This window comes from Penaeus monodon, chromosome 14 (genome assembly GCF_015228065.2).
Source record: "Penaeus monodon isolate SGIC_2016 chromosome 14, NSTDA_Pmon_1, whole genome shotgun sequence".
In the NCBI taxonomy this organism is placed as follows: Eukaryota; Metazoa; Arthropoda; class Malacostraca; order Decapoda; family Penaeidae; genus Penaeus; species Penaeus monodon.
In genome coordinates, this window is record NC_051399.1 from 51,223,581 (window position 1) to 51,242,971 (window position 19,391).

The 19,391-nt window shown below is 37.2% G+C and overlaps 7 non-coding genes and 1 pseudogene across 7 annotated transcripts; 4 read left to right on the plus strand and 4 right to left on the minus strand.

Moving 5' to 3' along the window:
* The first annotated feature begins 1,499 nt into the window (after positions 1–1,499).
* On the plus strand, positions 1,500–1,667 carry LOC119581387 (annotated as a pseudogene).
* Positions 1,668–2,442: 775 nt separating this feature from the next.
* On the minus strand, positions 2,443–2,635 carry LOC119581355. Its single transcript, XR_005229500.1, has one exon. It is a non-coding gene; the product is annotated as a U2 spliceosomal RNA (small nuclear RNA).
* Positions 2,636–3,802: 1,167 nt separating this feature from the next.
* Positions 3,803–3,965, plus strand: LOC119581321. The gene has a single exon (XR_005229471.1). It is a non-coding gene; the product is annotated as a U1 spliceosomal RNA (small nuclear RNA).
* Positions 3,966–5,106: 1,141 nt separating this feature from the next.
* On the minus strand, positions 5,107–5,224 carry LOC119581401. Its single transcript, XR_005229538.1, has one exon. It is a non-coding gene; the product is annotated as a U5 spliceosomal RNA (small nuclear RNA).
* Positions 5,225–6,255: 1,031 nt separating this feature from the next.
* LOC119581378 lies at positions 6,256–6,457 on the plus strand. The gene has a single exon (XR_005229520.1). It is a non-coding gene; the product is annotated as a small nucleolar RNA U3 (small nucleolar RNA).
* Positions 6,458–8,793: 2,336 nt separating this feature from the next.
* LOC119581337 lies at positions 8,794–8,953 on the plus strand. Its single transcript, XR_005229487.1, has one exon. It is a non-coding gene; the product is annotated as a U1 spliceosomal RNA (small nuclear RNA).
* Positions 8,954–10,264: 1,311 nt separating this feature from the next.
* LOC119581446 lies at positions 10,265–10,383 on the minus strand. The gene has a single exon (XR_005229572.1). It is a non-coding gene; the product is annotated as a 5S ribosomal RNA (ribosomal RNA).
* A 7,093-nt stretch (positions 10,384–17,476) lies between these two features.
* On the minus strand, positions 17,477–17,595 carry LOC119581311. The gene has a single exon (XR_005229461.1). It is a non-coding gene; the product is annotated as a 5S ribosomal RNA (ribosomal RNA).
* Positions 17,596–19,391: the final 1,796 nt, after the last annotated feature.

A 19,391-nucleotide genomic window follows, 5' to 3' on the forward strand; every position in this document is an offset into this window, starting at 1 on the left:
ATATGCGATTTTTAGCCTCGCCCGGGCTATACCCATGGGGGGAGCCCGGCCTGTGTCGACGACTAATGCCGACTCGCTCACGTGTGTCAGCAGGTGCTGACTCGGCTGAACCAAGTCCTTACCCGCTGTGGTGCCCAGCCACAGCAGTAACCTCCAGGCGACTGTTGAAACTTCTCGCGCCTGGGCGGGGCGCGAACCGCCGACCCCTCGGATGAGAGGCTGACACGTTACCACTGTACTAGCCCGGAGGCTTCTTATATCTAAAGTAAATGACCTTAAATTAATAACCTCGTCTTATGCTCCCGATATTATAGTTCTGCAAGAAATGCACTTAACACACTTTGTCCCTGACGAGGTCGTTTCACTGAGGAACTACCATTTATGTCGGAAGGATCGTGAGGGTAGGGGTGGAGGCGGAGTCGCCATGTACATCCACCAAAGCCTCCCTTTTATTGAAGTGACTATTGATTCTGCTTTGGAATTTGTCGCATGCAAAGTAAAAATTAGTGGCATGTATCTGACTATATGTTCAGCTTATTGTCCACCTGATAATGTGATAATCTATGATGAGCTCTTTGCTCCTCAGGATAGTCTGCCACAAAATAAAGTAATTTTAGGTGATTTTAATGCTCATCATACGTTATGGAGTTCCCTGCGGGTGGATGGTAGAGGTGAGCAAGTAATTAAGTTGATTAATGAGTCTGATCTGGTCCCTCTGAACGATGGTAGTCCGACGCGGGTGGACGATAATACCGGTAATTTGAGCTTTATTGACCTATCATTGGTCTCTTCATCAATAGCAGCCAAGTGCCTGTGGCACACCATTGACGACTCGTTGGGAAGCGACAATCTTCCTATTTGTATTGAATATTCATGCGACACAGTGAGAACGCCTTCAGCACCCAAATTTAACGTAAAAAGGGCAGGCTGGGTCGCCTTCACAAGGAGCGTCAAGCTCGAACTTGCTGGAGAACCATTGATGATAAAGTAAGCGCATAGAGTTCCATGGTGGACACCAGATTGCCGCAGGGCGCTGCGCATACGCAATAAGGCCTACAGGCTTTTCAAAAATAACGTCACTAATGAGAACTTTTGCAACTACAAACAAGCAAGAACTAGGGTTCATAGAATAATAAAACAAGCCCGCCTTAGGGTCAACGCTACAAGATTGACACACATAGAAAAGAAATACCCTCCACAATGCCAGACATGCAGCTCTAACCTGACAATAGATCACATATTAACAGCATGTCAAATCTATAATAACCAGAGACAAAATATAATAAATTATTTCAGATTAAAAGATAAAGATTTCACAACATCAAATCTTTTATCAGATGACAAAAAAAAAGTAAGTAAAGTAATCGCTTTTCTAAGGAGACAAAACTTTATGACCTTACATAGATTGATAGAATGAATAGGATCCATTGGTTTAATAGCCTTGGCCACATGCCGCTGGTTTATAACCAAGAAATCCAGCAAAGAAGAAAGAAGAAGATGCGATTGCCGGGTTTCTCGCCAAGATTCTCGGGATATAGTCAACCACGATGAGGACTGTTAGTGTAATCCTCTGAGCGGAAGCGGCTCTCAAGTGTTGTGCTTGAGAGTATGATGACCGTTCTGACTCGGTTTACCGATGTTCAGAGGTGGATCACAGGCTGAGTGGTTGAATATCAATCAGCAAGAAGTATTTTAAACTTTTGAGAATTTCCTGATGATACGGGGAACAAAAAATACAATTTCAACGTGTTGCTAGTAAACTGAAGTGTCAACACTTGTTATTAGAGTATTAAGCGAGTAATTTGTTCGTAAATGTAGATAATTTTGTGCTTACTATTACAAGTAAAACTATTAGATGTAGTTATAATTGATTTGTCTACTTTGGATGCCATCATTCTTAGTACTGCCCCTGAGTATAATTATTATACTCGAGTTCCTGCACTCCCTTTTTAAATTCATGTGACGGTAACGCCAAAAGCCGTGAATGAAAGGGCAATCAAGATAAATGATTCATAGTTACGATTTATAGTTTCGCATACCATAAGTTACTAAAGAGAGGTATCACATGGAGTGGGAAGGCTATGGTCTTTTACATGTAGCTGAATGTGATCGTAGCCTTACCTTTGATATATATGATCAATTCAATTAGTTGATATGTTTTATTAGTTAATATGTTGCCGGAGAGATTGGATGAATTTAGGAGGTACTGCAATAATTGGCCATTTCTCAGAAATCCTTTTAATTTCGTGTTTTATTTGCAGAAAGTGTTGTAACTTTCTAGCTAAACTGCATTACTGAGGCAATCTTCGACAGCGATGGAACTTAACCGTTAAGCGTCAACTAGTCTCTTGAAGCTAGTGTAATACCAGCTGATAAGAGAGGAGCTAATTTGAAACTTTGTAACTGCGTACAAGTAAATATAATTGTTGATATCCTCCCCGGAGGGAGTGGACCAATCCCGGAGGTACTGCAATACCGGGCCGATCCGCGGCAAAGGTGGAGCAAGCCCCTAGCACTTCGCCATTTTCCAAAAATCAGTTTAATATCGTAGATCCCACATGGGGATCGTATCAGATATTAAGCTGATAAGAACAGATACTACACTTTGATCTTAGCCAAAAGGCCGAGAAGCGATAGCGAAACATGGTTGTGTAAGTGTCCAAGAAAAGGTTTCTGAGGACTTGCTTGTGATGCTCTGTATAGGTAAAAGGGTGTAAACGACATGACGTTGGAAGTTATTAAAAATTTGATTGGCTTATGAGAATGTTTCCTGTATAGAAATTTTCTGTATGAAAAACTGTTGCTGGGATTGACAACGTTGGATAACTTCATCGGACTTCAATGAAAGTACATATGGGGAAATACTTTTAGCGTCTTGACCAACTATCACAAAACATCTTTATTAACATATACGCACGCGCGTATACAAACACATTCATGCACGGCCACACTTTCACACCCACAGACACAGGCCTGCATACACTCATATGCCCAAGGTCTATTACTATATGAATATTTGGACCTTGTATATACCCGCACACTTTGACACGCGTCCACACGCACGTACATGCACATGCATACTTGCACGTAAAAACGTACGCGCACACAGACGAATACTTTCGTTCATATTCTGTATTTGCATATGCAGGAATATGTACATGTATATAGTTTTTGCGTAATAGTAAACGGTTCATTTTCTTTCGTTTATTTTTCCATATATATATATATATATATATATATATATATATATATATATATATATATATATAAAATATAATATATAGTATTGGGAACTCTGACCATTATTTCCATTTGATATTAGTTTAGCGTAATGTAAACTAGATTTGAAAAATGCATATCCGTGAGTGCATTCAAATCGTGTGAATATTGCATTTATACGACCATTTTCGTAGATTTGTATCCATCTGTATTTATGGATGCCTTGATGGGTTACATTAATAAGTGCGAGTGTGTATGTGTGGATTTTCATATATATATATACCAAACTATGAAAATTGCCATAAAATGTCACGGAAATGATAAAAGTAGAATAATAGAAGTATAGGTGGAAAAAGTTTCTTATATACTAGAATTTACGGTATGATAAGGACAAATTAACATTGAATGAATATCAATTGACCTTTTTGTTCACGAATACTGTTTTGGAATATAGACCTAAGTGTCCTTCACTAGAAGAGTCTTCGTAAAAGAAAAGTCTAACTTGGTATTTGTATAAAGTGTTGTAAAGCGCGTGGGGTTCTCAGTGTGAGCGAGCGTGGGTCGGCGCACGGGTTAGGAGAGCATACTTACCTGGCACAGGAGATACCGTGATCACGAAGGCGGTTCTCCCAGGACGAGGCTCACCATTGCACTCCGGTGGGGCTGACCCCTGCGATTAACCCAAATGTGGTTAACTCGAGTGCGCAATTTTTGTTAGCGGGGGACTGCGTTCGCGCTATCCCCCAGTAATTCCATAGGAAACCCAACCTTAAAACTTTACGGAGGCCAAGATTCTTGGATGGCGTTAACAACTCTTAAATAATTTCAGTTTGATATATCCCAGTGAGTTCATATTGATAACGAGAAGAAAAGCTGCCTGGCAATTCCTATTTATACTGGTAAATTATTATGCAACTTTGCATAAATATATTGATCTACATTTTGGTATTGGCTACAGAATATTTGAATGACTGTAGGTGTCCAAAACAGGAAGCATCCCATTGCATACAATGCCATAGAAATGGGTAGTGAAAGGAATTTGACATATTTATATAAGTGTAGGTACCAGTAATGTGTTTTGGAAAAATGTACCTTTACATTTATTTAAATGTTCTTTACCTTTTATGAGACTAACTACAGTAATTGCGAAATTATGTCATATTAACCTAAGGGATTTTGTTTCGTCAAAAATAATCTGAACATAGAAATAACATTTATTTTGAATTATTAATTACGATTTCCCATACACAATTTCTGCTATATAGAATGGGCATATTTGTAATACACTTTAGTTGTCCTACGTTTCCTATACCTTTAACGTTATGGATGAACGATTTTCCTGTGGTGAATTATGCCGTGAGAAAATATTCATTATCATATATTTGATAATGAAATGTGTATGTTCACAGAGATTTATATATTTACATATATATAAATGTACATGAATATGTTATGGGAGTTGTATCACGGTAGATCAGTGGTGTGAGAAATGTAAATATTTTTATACAGTAGGTAGACCACTAACGTCTTAATGTACGTATGCCTATTTCGGAACCATAGATAATGTTATTGCACATTATTTTATTTGTATACAAGGATAATCCCTTTCACCACCAAGTAGATAAAAATTAGGATGAAGTAAGCTAAGATTAAAACAAAAAATATAGTAACGTTAAATGAATTAGCTCCGAACACCAACTGTTAGCGTTTTTTAATGGAAATGATGTACTACTGATATAAATGGAAAAACAATTTATGTTTTAGCCGAGGATGGAAAGTTGAAATATTATGTAGTCACTAAAACTAATTGAATACATATTCAGACATTCTCCTTACTACAAGATTACTATCAGTGAATTATATGTTTACTGCGTTTATGTTGAATTTGAACCCACCGAAGTGGGCTATAGAAAAAATTGAGTAAGACTCATTGAGTTGTTCCCCTCCACGGAAATCTTTAGTAAAAGGCGAAAGATTTATGCGTTTTGAAGGGAAACCAGAGTTAACAGTATATACTAATTAAGTGAGATCAACAAAGGTAGACTGAGAAGTCGTAGAGCGATGAGTAGAAGGACAAAAAGGCATATCTTGAAAGAAACACTATTGTTATTTTAGCTAATAAGGATTAGCACACACAAAAGTAAATGTGTAGTCATGATATCTACGTTAACTAAGTATATAAGCCAGGTGGTTTGAATATGACTGAATTTAACAATTGAAATTGAAACATCACATAAGAGGAATGTTGTTCCTTTAAATCATGAACCATCGAGATAACGGTTTTAAAGATACATGAACCTTTTGATTCCCATATTAGATTATCTCATAGTACGTAGAAAATGTGCACCTTGAATTTCACTGTAGATGCATTGGAATAGGTAACATGAAGAAATATGCATTCAGTGTTCATATAGTTTAGTATAGTCTTTGTGCCACGTTATTTGAGAAGTAAAAATGTCTTATTGTTTTTAACTGTATAGTATATGCATTACCTTCCCCTCTATATTTTGCTGATTAATTTCATCAAATAAATGTAGACAATGAAAATATTTTTAAATAGGCAAACTACGTCCACATAGTACGTCATACATATACCAACATATGATTAACAATTGAAATTGAAACCTCGAGATAACAGTTTTAAAGAATCGTTAATTTTTTTATTCCCTTATTAGATTATCGTCTAGTACCTAGTAATATGCACGTTTAATTTGATTGGATATGCATTGGAACAGGTAATATGAAGATATATCCTTTCATATAGTTTAGTATAGTCCCTGTGCCGCGTTATTTGATATGTTTAAATGTTTTGTTGTTTTAAACTATGTATAGAATATGCATTAAGTTTCCCTCTATATTTTGCTGTGTACCATTTTATCAAATAGGTGTAGATAATATAAATATTTTTAAATGGGTAAACTATGTCCACATATTATATCTTACGTATGCTAACATATGAAGGCGTGAAAATCCGATGTACTAGAAGAAAGTCTTCAGTAAAATGCAGGCTGTGAGTGAATTTAGAAATGGAAAAGTATGATCATACTTTATAGGATCACTTCTATAGTGCGATTGCCGGGTTTCTCGCCAAGATTCTCGGAATATATTCAACCACGATGAGGACTGTTAGTGTAATCCTCTGAGCGGGAAGCGGCTGTCAAGTGTTTGCTTGAGAGTTTGATGACCGTTCTGACTCGGTTTACCGATGTTGAGAGGAGGATCACACAGGCTGAGTGGTTGAATATCAGTCCACAAGAAGTATTCTTGAACTTTTGAAGACTCCTGACAAGGAGAAAAAACATCCAATATATAAATTAATGTGATCTCTCTGCTACGACGAATTCAAATTCCAAAACCGAGTGCCTGTAACTAAAGTGTCTCTGCCTTTAATTACTGTAAATATTTTCATGATTTCGAATGTTTAAACCAAAATTTCTTTATTTTTTCGATACTATTATATTTACCAGTACAGGCAGAGCTATTAAATATCATAATTATGCTTTGCCAACTATTGATGCCATTATCAGAAATGCCACTGCCACAACCACTGTTAGTGTTCTTACTATTTCAAATAGTAATTACCCTCAAGAGTTGTGTTGTGTAATTCGCAGAGTATACTTGAGTCTTCGTCATGGATGGGTATTTCTATTTCTATATAAAACCCATTACTGCGTTATTTCCCTCTTGTGCATTAAAAGTTTGTAGAGGCATAGATGTCTCATGGAATGAGAAGGCATGCAGGCCTTTTCACGCACTTCGAGTTTAGGTGATAGTAACATTATTGTTTTCCCACAAAATCGTCAACTTTTTTCACACATTTCACAGTTAATATCTTCCCAGACCACAGTTCTGTAAATAAATCCTTAGGTATTACGATAACTCCGATCCAGCTAATGTAAAGGAAGACCCAAGTAAATTTCCAATTCTCAGACTTCATTTTAATATCGCATGCTTTTAGAAGAAAATGATGTTACTTCACAATATGTTTACATATTGTCCAAGTTGAACTGTATTACTGCACCGATCTCTGGAATGAAGAAACAAATCTGTAAAGCGTCACCCCGTTTGTGGACCCTTTTCAATACTAGCTATTGAAAGAGGAGCGTAAAAAATTACATAGTTACTTGATATCTTCCTCAGAGAGATTGGACCAAAATTACAATTTAATTTTCTATGAAAACTATTGTAGATTATGGTTTGGTGTTTTGTGGGCAAAGAGGGTACATGTCCTTTTATGTACATTTCCATTAAAAATGTTTTTAGATATATTTTTTCTATATGCACTGCACTGTAGATAAATTTAAAGGGTCGCAGGGTAGAAAGATATCTGTTATTTACAGATGCCTAAGTTGATCTTAATAGTATTGATAATATACCTTTACACAAGAGTTCATAAATTCATTAGTATATATCTTGATTATAAGTGTTACTAGAGACCCGGTTTGGACATTGTTCATTTTATCAGAAATAGTGCATCAGGCACATAATATAATCATAAACGTTTTTACAAAGTTCTGATTAAAATCGTCGGATTGAGTGGATCGGGTTTTGGAGGGTCTTATTACCTGTTGTGGGATTTAAGCAATTTTATAATTAATCGGACTTCAAATACATGTAGAAAATACCTTTATTTTCTCAACCACTGGTCATAAAAACCCTCTTTATTAACACATACACACGCACGCCCGTACTAATAAGCGCACACTCACGCGCATGAAAGGGTCTATATAAGGTATATAATATATATATATATATATAATATATATATATATATAATATATATATATTATATATTATATTTTAGACCTTGCTCACATGTCCGCATAATTATGCACGCCGCACTTATAGTGATGCACATGCATAAACATACTGTGTATATATATGTATTATATAATATATATATATAAAATAATATATATTTTATATATATATATATATTATATATTCTATAGTATTAAAATATAATAAAGTTATGTGTACATATGTAATTTTGCATAATTGTAAACGTTCACTGAATGTTTACGCAAGTATACCAAAAAAAAAAAAAAAAAAACGTTTTTCTTTGTGGAAAAAAAGCCATAAACATTGAAGTAAATTTGACCATACAAACCCTGAGATTTTACCGAAGGGTAATATAATTAAAATTTGAATGGTGTATAACAGTGTAATTAAATCATCTGAATATTACATTATGCGAACATGTATATCCATCCACCTGTATTAATGGGTGTATGGATGGATTTATGATATATGTGTGTGTATGTGCAGCCACACCCATGTTATTTACGAACATTGCTAAAAAAATGTTACGGAGATGCTAAAAGTCGTTTAGTATGAAATGAATACCACAAAAATTTTATTTATTCTACGATAATGTAATGGATAGTTTCAAATTAATGCCTTGCAAGTGGAACCTTCTGTTTCTAACCATAGTTTCAAAATATAATATAAGTGTGATTTACTAGGAGTATCTTGAGAAAACTAAAGTAAAAAGTACATATTTGTATAAATTGTTGTAGAGCGCGTAGGGTTTTCAGTATGGGTGAGAGTGGTTTGGCGCGTGGGTCGGTTAAGCTACTTACCTTGCACAGGAGATACCGTGTCACGAGGCGGTTCTCCCAGGGCGAGGCTCACCATTGCACTCCGGTGGTGCTGACCCCTGCGATTAAACCCCAAAATGTGGTACTCGAGTGCGCAATTTTTGTTATGGGGACTGCGTTCGCGCTATCCCCCTTTAAGATGTCATTTTTACAGAAAAGTGTTCTAGGTCCTCAGGTTTTAATGTTTTTGATTGCATATATTTCGTTAGTTTGTCAAACCAGATGCCCCGTTCGAGGATATTCTGTATTTCGTAAATGTTTTTAAAGTATCGAAATGCAGAAGGAATCTCATTTCAATAGCATGGTAGTCTGCACTGGTGCTCTATTTTTGTTTGGGATTTTCCATTATTATTAATTGTTTTATTTGTATCATGATTATTAGTTATTTATCATTTTCATCACCATTATTAGTATTTTTAGCATATGGATATTGCTGCTATCAACATTATCATTATGATTGTAATAAAAATAATAATGGCAGAAATTGTAATCCTATCAAAAATATGCTAATTGGTGAATTATTAATTAGATTAAATAAATATGGAAATAATCGTGATCATGGCCAGCTTAATTATATCAGTAATTACGATAATGGTGATCCAAACGACAATTATAACAAAACCAATTATAGACAGGGAAGACTTTGATTATTGTGTATCAATGTCGTAGACATGTTTTTAAAAAATCTAACTGTCACTACCTTACTATGCAATTTCTTGTGCTTTTTCATATATTTTCTATGTCTGCTTTATTTTAGCGCTGAGACAGGACCAATGTGTTGTATGCTTGTGTTTGTTCTTGTTAACCTTATAATAATTTTACTGATTTTCATGGCTATCTGCCTGAAAAGAAGTCTGGTGTTCCAGGCGATCACCAATCCGAATACTTACTGTCATTGGCGATTGAATTGCAGTTTGTATAGTTATGGCATATACATTTCAGTTTTTTATTTGGGCTCACTGGGTTACTAAGATCATACACAGACGACACAGCCATTTTTTTAACTTTTTCGGCCCATACAAAGCTTCAAAAATGTGCAAACATTTGATAAAACTTAATGTTTTTTTCTTTTTTCTTCCTCTTTTTTAAAGACGTATCTTTATTACAATAATTTTACTTATTGTTTTTGTAGATATCATTAAATATTATGATTATTACTAACAAAATTAATATAATTTTACAGCTTCAAAAACTGGGCCCCGGGAAAACTGTTTAGTATCAGAAAATTAATGATTAGAATACAGAATTGCATTTATTTTAGTTACCTCTTTGGGGTTATCCTATTCGTTTTTTTTTTTGTATCCTTCTTCCTCTCTCCGGGGGTGATGACTTTACTGTAATTTCTATGGACTGAAGTATAATTTCAAGTGATTTCTTTATTTAATATAAAAATAGCTGGTATAGTTTCTATAAATTGTATAACACCTTAGCATTTTATACTAGAATGCCAACAGCATCTGGTGTTCCCAAGCGGTCACCCATCCAAGTACTGACCAGACCCAACTTTGCTTAAATTCGCTGTTCGGACGAGAAGCGGTGCTTTCAACGTGGTATGATCGTTGGGAGGGGGAGATGAACATTAAACACATTTCTATCGTTCTTCATGCATCATTTAAATGGAATGTATCTTTTGTTTTTGCATTAAACTTCATTGCCATTACATTCTAGCTGTGACGGGTGTGTGAAGGGAGACACACTACCTGCCCTTATAAGGTGAATTCCAAACGAACGGTTCACCAATAAATGTAAATTGTACAATTCCGGAATGTAGCCACATGCAAAGATTTAAAATCAATAAAGGTACACATTATATTTATATAATTATTATCGCCATCACTATAACCTTTTTGCTTATCATTATTCTCATGATAATGATACTAATGATGCTACTATAATTATTAATTTTTTTTTTTTTTTTTTTTTTTTTTTTTTTTTTTTTTTTTTTTTTGGATTTCTTGGCTATCAACCAGCGGCATGTGGCCAAGGTTATTAAGCCAATGGATCCTATTTATTCTGTCAGTCTATATAAGGTCATAAAGTTTTGTCTCCCTTAGAAAAGTGATTACTTTATTGATGATTCTCTCATCATCTGATATTATGTTTGCTAATGTAAAGTCTTTATTTTTTTTGTTGGAAATAATTTTTCAGTTGTTGTCTATAGTTTGTGTATCTATTGCAGGTTATGAGGATATGGTTGATGGTAAGGTTGGTGTTACATTGGGGGCACCGTGGAGGGAAATTCTTTTCTATGTAGGGAGTGAGGTGTGTCAATCTTGTGGCGTTGACCCTAAGGCGGGCCAACACCACCTCCTCCCTTCTTTCTTTTCGATTGGCTGTCCCCCACGGTTCTATTGTAGGGTTGATTTTGCTTGTGAGTTGGAGGCTGGTCCACTCACTTTGCCACAGGAGATGTATTTTTGCTTTTATAAGAGACACAAAACACCTGAGATCTGTACGGACTATGCTAAGGTCCAGATCATCAGTTGACCCGGCTAATTTGTCAGCCTGTTCATTGCTATGGATACCAGAGTGGCCTGGTACCCATATTAGCTTGATTGATTTATTGGCACCATGTAGCTTACGAATGATATTACCCAGAAGTTCATTTTTGGTGGTTTCTAATGATTTAATGGCTTTAAGTGAACTTAATGAATCAGAAAAAAATACTATTCTATCGTGGGTCGTCGATAGTGCAAAATCAATGGCTTTATCAATGGCAAAAAGTTCAGCAAGAAAGATCGATGTATGATTCGGCAGTCTGAACTTTAGTTCACATTCAGTCGACCATACACCCGCACCCCCCACACTCTTCTGTCTTGGAGCCGTCGGTATATATATGAAAAAAAGGGAGATGTTTAATAAGGATCTCTCCGAACCTCTGGCGTACCTCCACCTCCGGCGCCATGGCCTTAGCTGATGGAAGCCAAGCTTCCATGATGGAAAAATTGGGAGTTTCCCATGGCGCTATATTTGACTGAACCAGGGTATCGATGGTAGAGAGATCTATACCGACTTTCTCGACGAGGTCGTGGAGTCTCGTGGCAAAGGGCCTAATGCCACTATTGCCATTAGGGTGGCTCGGGACTCGAGCCACCTTTGCGGCATAGCTCAAGGCTAACTGACCGCGTCTGAGTCGGAGGGGAGGTACTCCTGACTCCACCTCAAGACGCTCGATCCGAGTGCACTTCAGGGCTCCAAGACACACACGCAAACAGGCATTCTGCACAGCATCCAATCCTTTCAAACTTGTTCTCGATGCCGAACCATACACGATTGACCCATAATCTACTTTAGACCTAATCAGGGCTTTATTTACCATTAGCAAAGACTGTCTATCAGCTCCCCATTTACTACCAGAAATGCACTTTAATAAATTTAGTGCTCTTTGACATTTATTCTTTAACTGACCAATGTGGTCTTCCAATTTAGTCTACTATCAAAATGTAGACCTAAAAATTTAGCAGAATTTTGAATAGGTATTGGGTGGTTGTCTAGAGTTAGCCTGATGTTCGGCTTTCTCCTACGTGAAAAAATTACCCCAATACTCTTTCGAATGGAAAACTTAAAACCCCACTGGAGGCCCCAGTTATGAATCATATCCAGTGCCAGTTGAATACGATTTGCTGAGAATTCTGCATTATTGCTGGAGTGCCATAATGCACAATCATCAGCGTACAGTGAGTATTTAAGATTCCGAGGAGGAGCTGGTAAGATGTCATTGATCATACATAGAAATAATGTTGGTGACAAGACACTTCCTTGTGGGACCCCGTTTGCCTGGACAAAAATGTCCGAAAAAGTGACATTGTCGGAAAATAATTTGACAGCAAAAGTTCTGTCAGAAATGAAATTTTGAATAAAACAAGGCAAGTTTCCACGTAATCCAAAAGCATAAAGTTTTCTGAGTAGGCCATATCGCCATGTCATGTCGTAGGCTTTTTCTATATCTAAAAATACTGAAATCAAAAAAATCTTTTTTGGCAATGGCCTCTTGAATATGACTGTCCAGCTTTACTAGCTGATCGAGAGTTTGGCGTCCCTTGCGGAAGCCGCACTGCTCGTCAACTAGTAAATTACTGGAATTAAAAAAATGCAATAGCCTACTGTTAACAATTCGTTCCATGACCTTGCATAAGCAACTTGTCAACGCAATTGGGCGGTAGGAGATGGCAAGTCTGGGATTACCCCCTCCTTTCAATATGGGAATGATGTGGGCAAAGTGCCATGAGTTTGGAAAAGTGTGGCTTTTCCAAATTTTCATTGTACACTTCTAGCAACTTAATCATGTCATCATGATTAAGATGCTTCATCATCTCATATCGAATCTCATCGGGGCCTGGGGATGTTCCTCTACAGGCTTCTAGGGCTCGGACAAGCTCATCCATTGTAAGATCTTTATTGTAATCAAAGTCATCTCCTGTGGCAAAGTGAATTGGTTGCAGCTCAGCCTCTTCCTTGATGGTCAGGAAGGTGGGATGGTAATTAGCTGAGCTGCTTGTATGAGAGAACTGCCTGGCGAGTGCATTAGCAATGTCTCTAGGTGAATCGAAATTAGTGCCCTCTTCAATGATGTTATTGATTTTGATAGATGTTTTTTTCTTATTGATTTTATTAATAGTGGACCAAACCTCTGATATTTTGGTGTTGCTGTTTATTGTAGAGACAAAGCTCCGCCAGGAGTCTCTTTTTGCTTGTCTTATTATTCTACGAGCCCTAGCTCTTGCTTGTTTGTAATTGCAAAAGTTCTCATTAGTGATGTTATTTTTGAAAAGCCTGTAGGCCTTATTGCGTCGGCACAGCGCCCTGCGGCAATCTGGTGTCCATCATGGAACTCTATGCTTAACGCTATCTGTCGAAGTTTTAGGAATGGATAGCAATGCTGCTTCTATAATCGAATTCTGAATATTGTTTACTTTATCATCAATGGTTTCTCCAACAAGTTCGAGCTTGACGCTCCTTGTGAAGGCGACCCAGTCTGCTCGTTTTACGTTAAATTTAGGCGCTGAAGGCGTTCTCACTGTGTCGCATGAATATTTAATCAAAATAGGAAGATGATCGCTTCCCAACGAGTCGTCAATGGTGTGCCACAGGCACTTGGCTGCTATTGATGAAGAGACCAGTGATAAGTCAATAAAGCTCAAATTACCGGTATTATCGTCCACCCGCGTCGGACTACCATCATTCAGAAGGACTAGATCAGACTCATTAAGCAACTTAACTACTTGCTCACCTCTACCATCCACCCGCAGGGAACCCCATAACGTATGATGAGCATTAAAATCAGCTAAAATTACTTTATTTTGTGGCAGACGTTCCTGAAGAGCAAAGAGCTCATCATAGGCTATCACTGCATCAGGTGGACAATAAAGTGAAAATATAGCCAGATACGTGCCATTAATTTTTACTTTGCATGCGACAAACTCCAAAGTAGAATCAATAGTCACTTCTGTAAAAGGGAGGCTTTGGTGGATGTACATGGCGACTCCGCCTCCACCCCTACCCTCACGATCCTTCCGACATAAATGGTAGTTCCTCAGCGAAACGACCTCGTTAGAGACGAGGTGTGTTAAGTGCGTTTCTTGGAGAACTATAATATCGGGAGCATAGGACGAGGCTAATAATTTAAGGTCATTTACTTTAGATCTAAGACTTCGACAGTTCCATTGTATAATGGTCGACGCGAAGATTACGTTTTATGGGGTTTGGAAGTGCCTTGTCCACCAGTTTTTTTTCTTCTTTTTTTGGGAGGGAGACGCCTCCTCTCCCTCGCTTCCCGGGGACCTCTCTCGGGATGGTTTGGAGACAGAAGCCTCCATGTCCTGCACCTCCTGGTGAGGGAGACGACTGACAGATTGCGATCTGCTTCTCTCACGAGAAACCGATCGCGAGCCAGACGAAGTCCTCACAGGAGTAGCCCGGACGGGAAGGTGCGCTCCGGGGCTGTGATTCAGTATCATCCTCCTTATGATGTTTAGACTGGGTTGATGCAGTCATTTGATCAACCAATTTGGTCAGGTGATATACTTTAATATTTAATTCTTTAACGGTCTGTTTAAGTTCAGCAATTTCTTTATCCTTAGCTGCAAGCTGTTGACTGACATTACTTGCACTAGGGGTGGTGTTAGTTACTGCTTCAGCATAGGAAGTATCGGGTTTGTGTGTCAAACTTTCCACTTTCCTCTTAGCTTCAGAATAACTAACTTCATGCTTTCTCATATATGCTAATGTCTCGGTTTCCTTCTTCAGGATGCTACACTCAGCAGATCCTGACTGATGGGGACCTCCACAATTAGCACATTTGGAAATCTGGCTAGTACATGTAATGGTGTCATGGGCTTCAGCACATTTACGGCATACAAATTTACTTGATCTACTCATGACATCTTAATGAGGTGTGTCCGAATTTTTGGCATCTGTTACAATGCATTGGCTTTTGGATATAAGGTCTTACTTGAACACGTTCATAACCGACATTGACATATTCTGGAATTTTATTCAAAGTAAAGGTCAAAAAAAAAAAGTCCAGTTTTCGTTCGCACATTCCCATCCTTCTTGGTCATACAATGAACGTCCACTACGTCTTGGTCCTTCATGCTCTCAAGAATTTCACTTTCTTCCATCGTCCTCAAATCCCTGTGAAAGATTACTCCCTTACAGGTATTTGGGCCAATAGGAATAGTTACTTTAACTCGAAGATCATGAATTTGCGTCAGCTTAAGTAAATCCTTAATCTGGGAGTTGAATTGTACTTTAACAAGGCTTCCATCTCGCAATTTTTTGACAAAATCAAAATCGCCGTCCACTTGACCATCAAGGACCTTTTTGATGATAAAGGGGTTCACGTTCAAAAGCGATTGATTTTCATTCACGCATTTTACATTCGCGAACCTTGCATTCTCGGTGGGGATTTTGAAAAGTGGTCTTCTCGTTTTGTCGTTAGTGGGGGTTCCGTTGTTCAGGGTCGAGTTTGTCAAGGAGTGGTCATGAGTCGCCCCTCCTCCTTGAGGAGGAGAAGGGGTAGCCGGGGAGTCATTCATTCTGGGCATCGGACCAGGTCCGACCCCTTTGCTCAAAATCGTTCTCCTGAAGGGATTTGAAAACTCTTAACTTTTGGTATCAACCTAACAGCAATAGCTAAGAGAGAGTAAATCAGTATTTCGTCCTCTACCCCCCAGTGGAAGCCTGGTTGCGTTCTCCAGTACCACAGAGAGGATCGAGTTATGTGGAGGACACTCCCTTACCGCCGAACTTGCCTAGTGCGAAGGACGGTAAGTCGGTGCCCACCCCCCAGGCGAATACGGGAGCCCACAAGGGTACTCCGGTAGGCTCAGGGAAGTCACATGAAGAAGGAAAATTTTAGAAATGGAGAAAAAGTGCGCCCAAAGGACGCCCCAGACTACTGGGCCTCCCTACCCAGGGGTCAATGCCCGTAAGGGCTACCCTGGTGTAGAAGAGAGCTGCGGGTCTGAGGTGGGGTGCTGACTACGCCTACTGTAGTCTCGTGTCACCTGCAAAAACAAGAGCACTGAAGGTGCTGGCAAAGCACAAAAAGTTCTGTAATTACAGGATTTTACTTTACTTTTATTTACGTTAGAAACTCAGGAACAACAAAGTCAAGCGAGACGAGAGGCCCCGGGCTCCAGGGTAGCTCTTGTGGCACAAGACTGAGTTTGTTGTTACTGCGTTAACAAGGTGTTCGCTCGTCAAAAGCTGAAACACGAGTGAAGGAATTATTAATGTAAATCACAAATGATCATGTCATTACTACTGCTGACAATATTATAGTAGGAATTATTGTAATTGTAATCCTACCACTAATATTAGTAGTTGGTTAGTTATCAATTATGTAAGATTAATGGTAGTAGTCATGGCAAGAAAAGACGAGCATTATGATATGGACATCTGATGATAGTAATATTTACAACAAAACCAGTTACGGATAGGGAAAATAGATTAAGGTCGTGGACATACTCTGTCACTTATCTTGATATGTAGTTTCCTGTTGTGCAAGTTTTTGTTTGGAATATTAGCATTTAACATATCTGCTTTGTTTATCTGCTTTCTCTGGCGCGGAAACTCTTATGAAATGTATTATGTTAATACCCATATACAATTCAGTTTTTATTTAGTCTTCCTAGGAAATTCCAATTACTTGCCATCCAGTTACACCTACATTCATCAGTCACAAAAGCCAACGGCAAAGGGAAGGAAATCTCACATGTTTTCACTGGTTAATAAAATCGTACACTGACAACACAGGCTCTGAAACTCCACGAGGAATGGTATAGAGCCAAAGCTTCAAAACTACTGCCAGATATATTGCTGGAAATTGATCGTGAATGTTTTCTTTATTATTAAAATGATTTCATTCATATTTTTATATCCATCATTACTAATGATTATTGATAAAACAGTCATTATCACTTTAATTTACTTTAGTTATACCCCCATCCATTTTCTTTATTCTCTCTAAATTCGCCTCCAATGACTTTTACTCTATTTCGTTTAAATTAAAGTATAATTTCATTGGATTTCTTGATACAAGTATGAGAAGAGCTGTTAAAAGTGGCAAAGAAAATGCATATGTTTAGCATTTTATTATATATGCTAAACATATACATTTCTTATATAATATATAATAAATATGCATAATAAAATGCCAACAGCATCTGGTGTTCCCAGGCGGTCACCCATCCAAGTACTGACCAGACCCAACGTTGCTTAACTTCGCTGATCGGACGAGAAGCGGTGCTTTCAACGTGGTATGATCGTTGACAAAGTTTTATTTAACGTTAGCCACTTTCTGTCGTGCTCGTCATTTTTATACATCCTAATATAATGTATATTTTAGTTTTGCATCAACTTCATGACAATGACATTCCAATCAGAACATTGAGATCTTTTCCATAATGTAAACATCAGTCACAATCGACCACTACGGGAGTATTGGCAATTCTATTGTCACCAGTTTTTTGCACCTGCTGTAAGCTTTACTAGTGATTGAGCTGTGCAACTTTGTAAAGAATACAAGGGTACAAGTAATGATAAGAAATTGAGTAATGTGATATTTATATGATTTTAATGTGTACTCATTCTACTGCATCTCTGCACAGAGATAAACGATATAGCTAACCATAAGCAAAAATACATTTATTGAATCTTAAACTTTGAGTGCTTTCATAAAACATTTTGCCGCTATGTTCTTGTTATTATCATTTTTTGTGTATTGTTCGTTATGATTATTACTAGCATTTTCAATATTATTCTCATCATCGCTATTATGTTATTAGATTATGATAATACTGTCATTAACATAGTCGTTGTTGTCATGGTAATGTTAATAATAACGCTACTAAATGTAAATATAAATCATAATTAGCATCATATCAAAGATACTGGTGATAATATTATGATCATAATTCGAACAAAATGTAGTATCATTGTTGATAATGATTACCTACCAGTAACGATGATAATTAGTGAATTAATATTTCGACAAAATGAATATAGAAATCATGGTAATATCACTATGTCTCTTGGTAAAATAATACTACTAACCGCATAAAGAAGGTTATATATTTAGCCCACTTATATGTAGTTAAGACATACAATTACGAACATTTGTTTTACAGTGGTTTAGCCTTTTTTGTGGCAGAGTATTCTCGACTCTCCATCCACAATGGGGTTCCTATCCTCAGAAGTTATTTTCCCTCGTGTGTGAGCAAGTTAAGAGTGGCTATGCGAAAGGGCTCTAGTAAAAAAAACAGCTAGGATGCGACTGATAAACTGAACGAATGCACCGTGCAATAGACGTGTCTGATACAGGTGTACGTGTTGATGGTCAACATACTTAGTAAAAAAAAATACATACTAGATTAATTGAGGTAAAAAAGACAAGATTATGGATTCTATTAACAAACACAGAAACTCAGGTCACAGTGAAAATTATGGACCTACGTTAGAAAATCAGGATTGGCAACACTGATTAGAAATTGTGTTTATATAGCTTATTATGTAGGAATCGGTGATGAAAAGACAAAAATATGACGAGTATTGTTAAAGTACAATTGCAAACAGGATTTGAATCCCAAATCACCATTCCGTGATTAGTTAATCTTATCATATATCTCTAGTAGTATATTACGGAAAAGGGAATCATCATGAGTAATCATCGCATGTTCCAGTTTGCATAAATGAATAGTGACCCTAAATTAGATTGCTGCCTTAGTGATCATGTGTTACTGCATGGCAAGTAAAGAAATTTCCAACAAAAGGAGAGAAAAAATCAACAGTGTAGATAGTTATTTTATGTCACCCAAACATTCGAAAACTTTTGGCATTTTATTATATATATGCTATATATGCCATACATATTTGCCTAAAGAACTCAATGAAAATTATGCTTCAGTCAACAGCAAAACAGTAAAAGCAAATTTACCGTGCAAAGGGAGAAGGATAGAACGAATTAGTAGTAATCGCATGAAATAATAGTATAATATAAGTACTGAATCTGCAAAGAACAGTGAAAAAAAATGATGAATAAAGAAAACAAATCAAGAAAGCAATAAAATT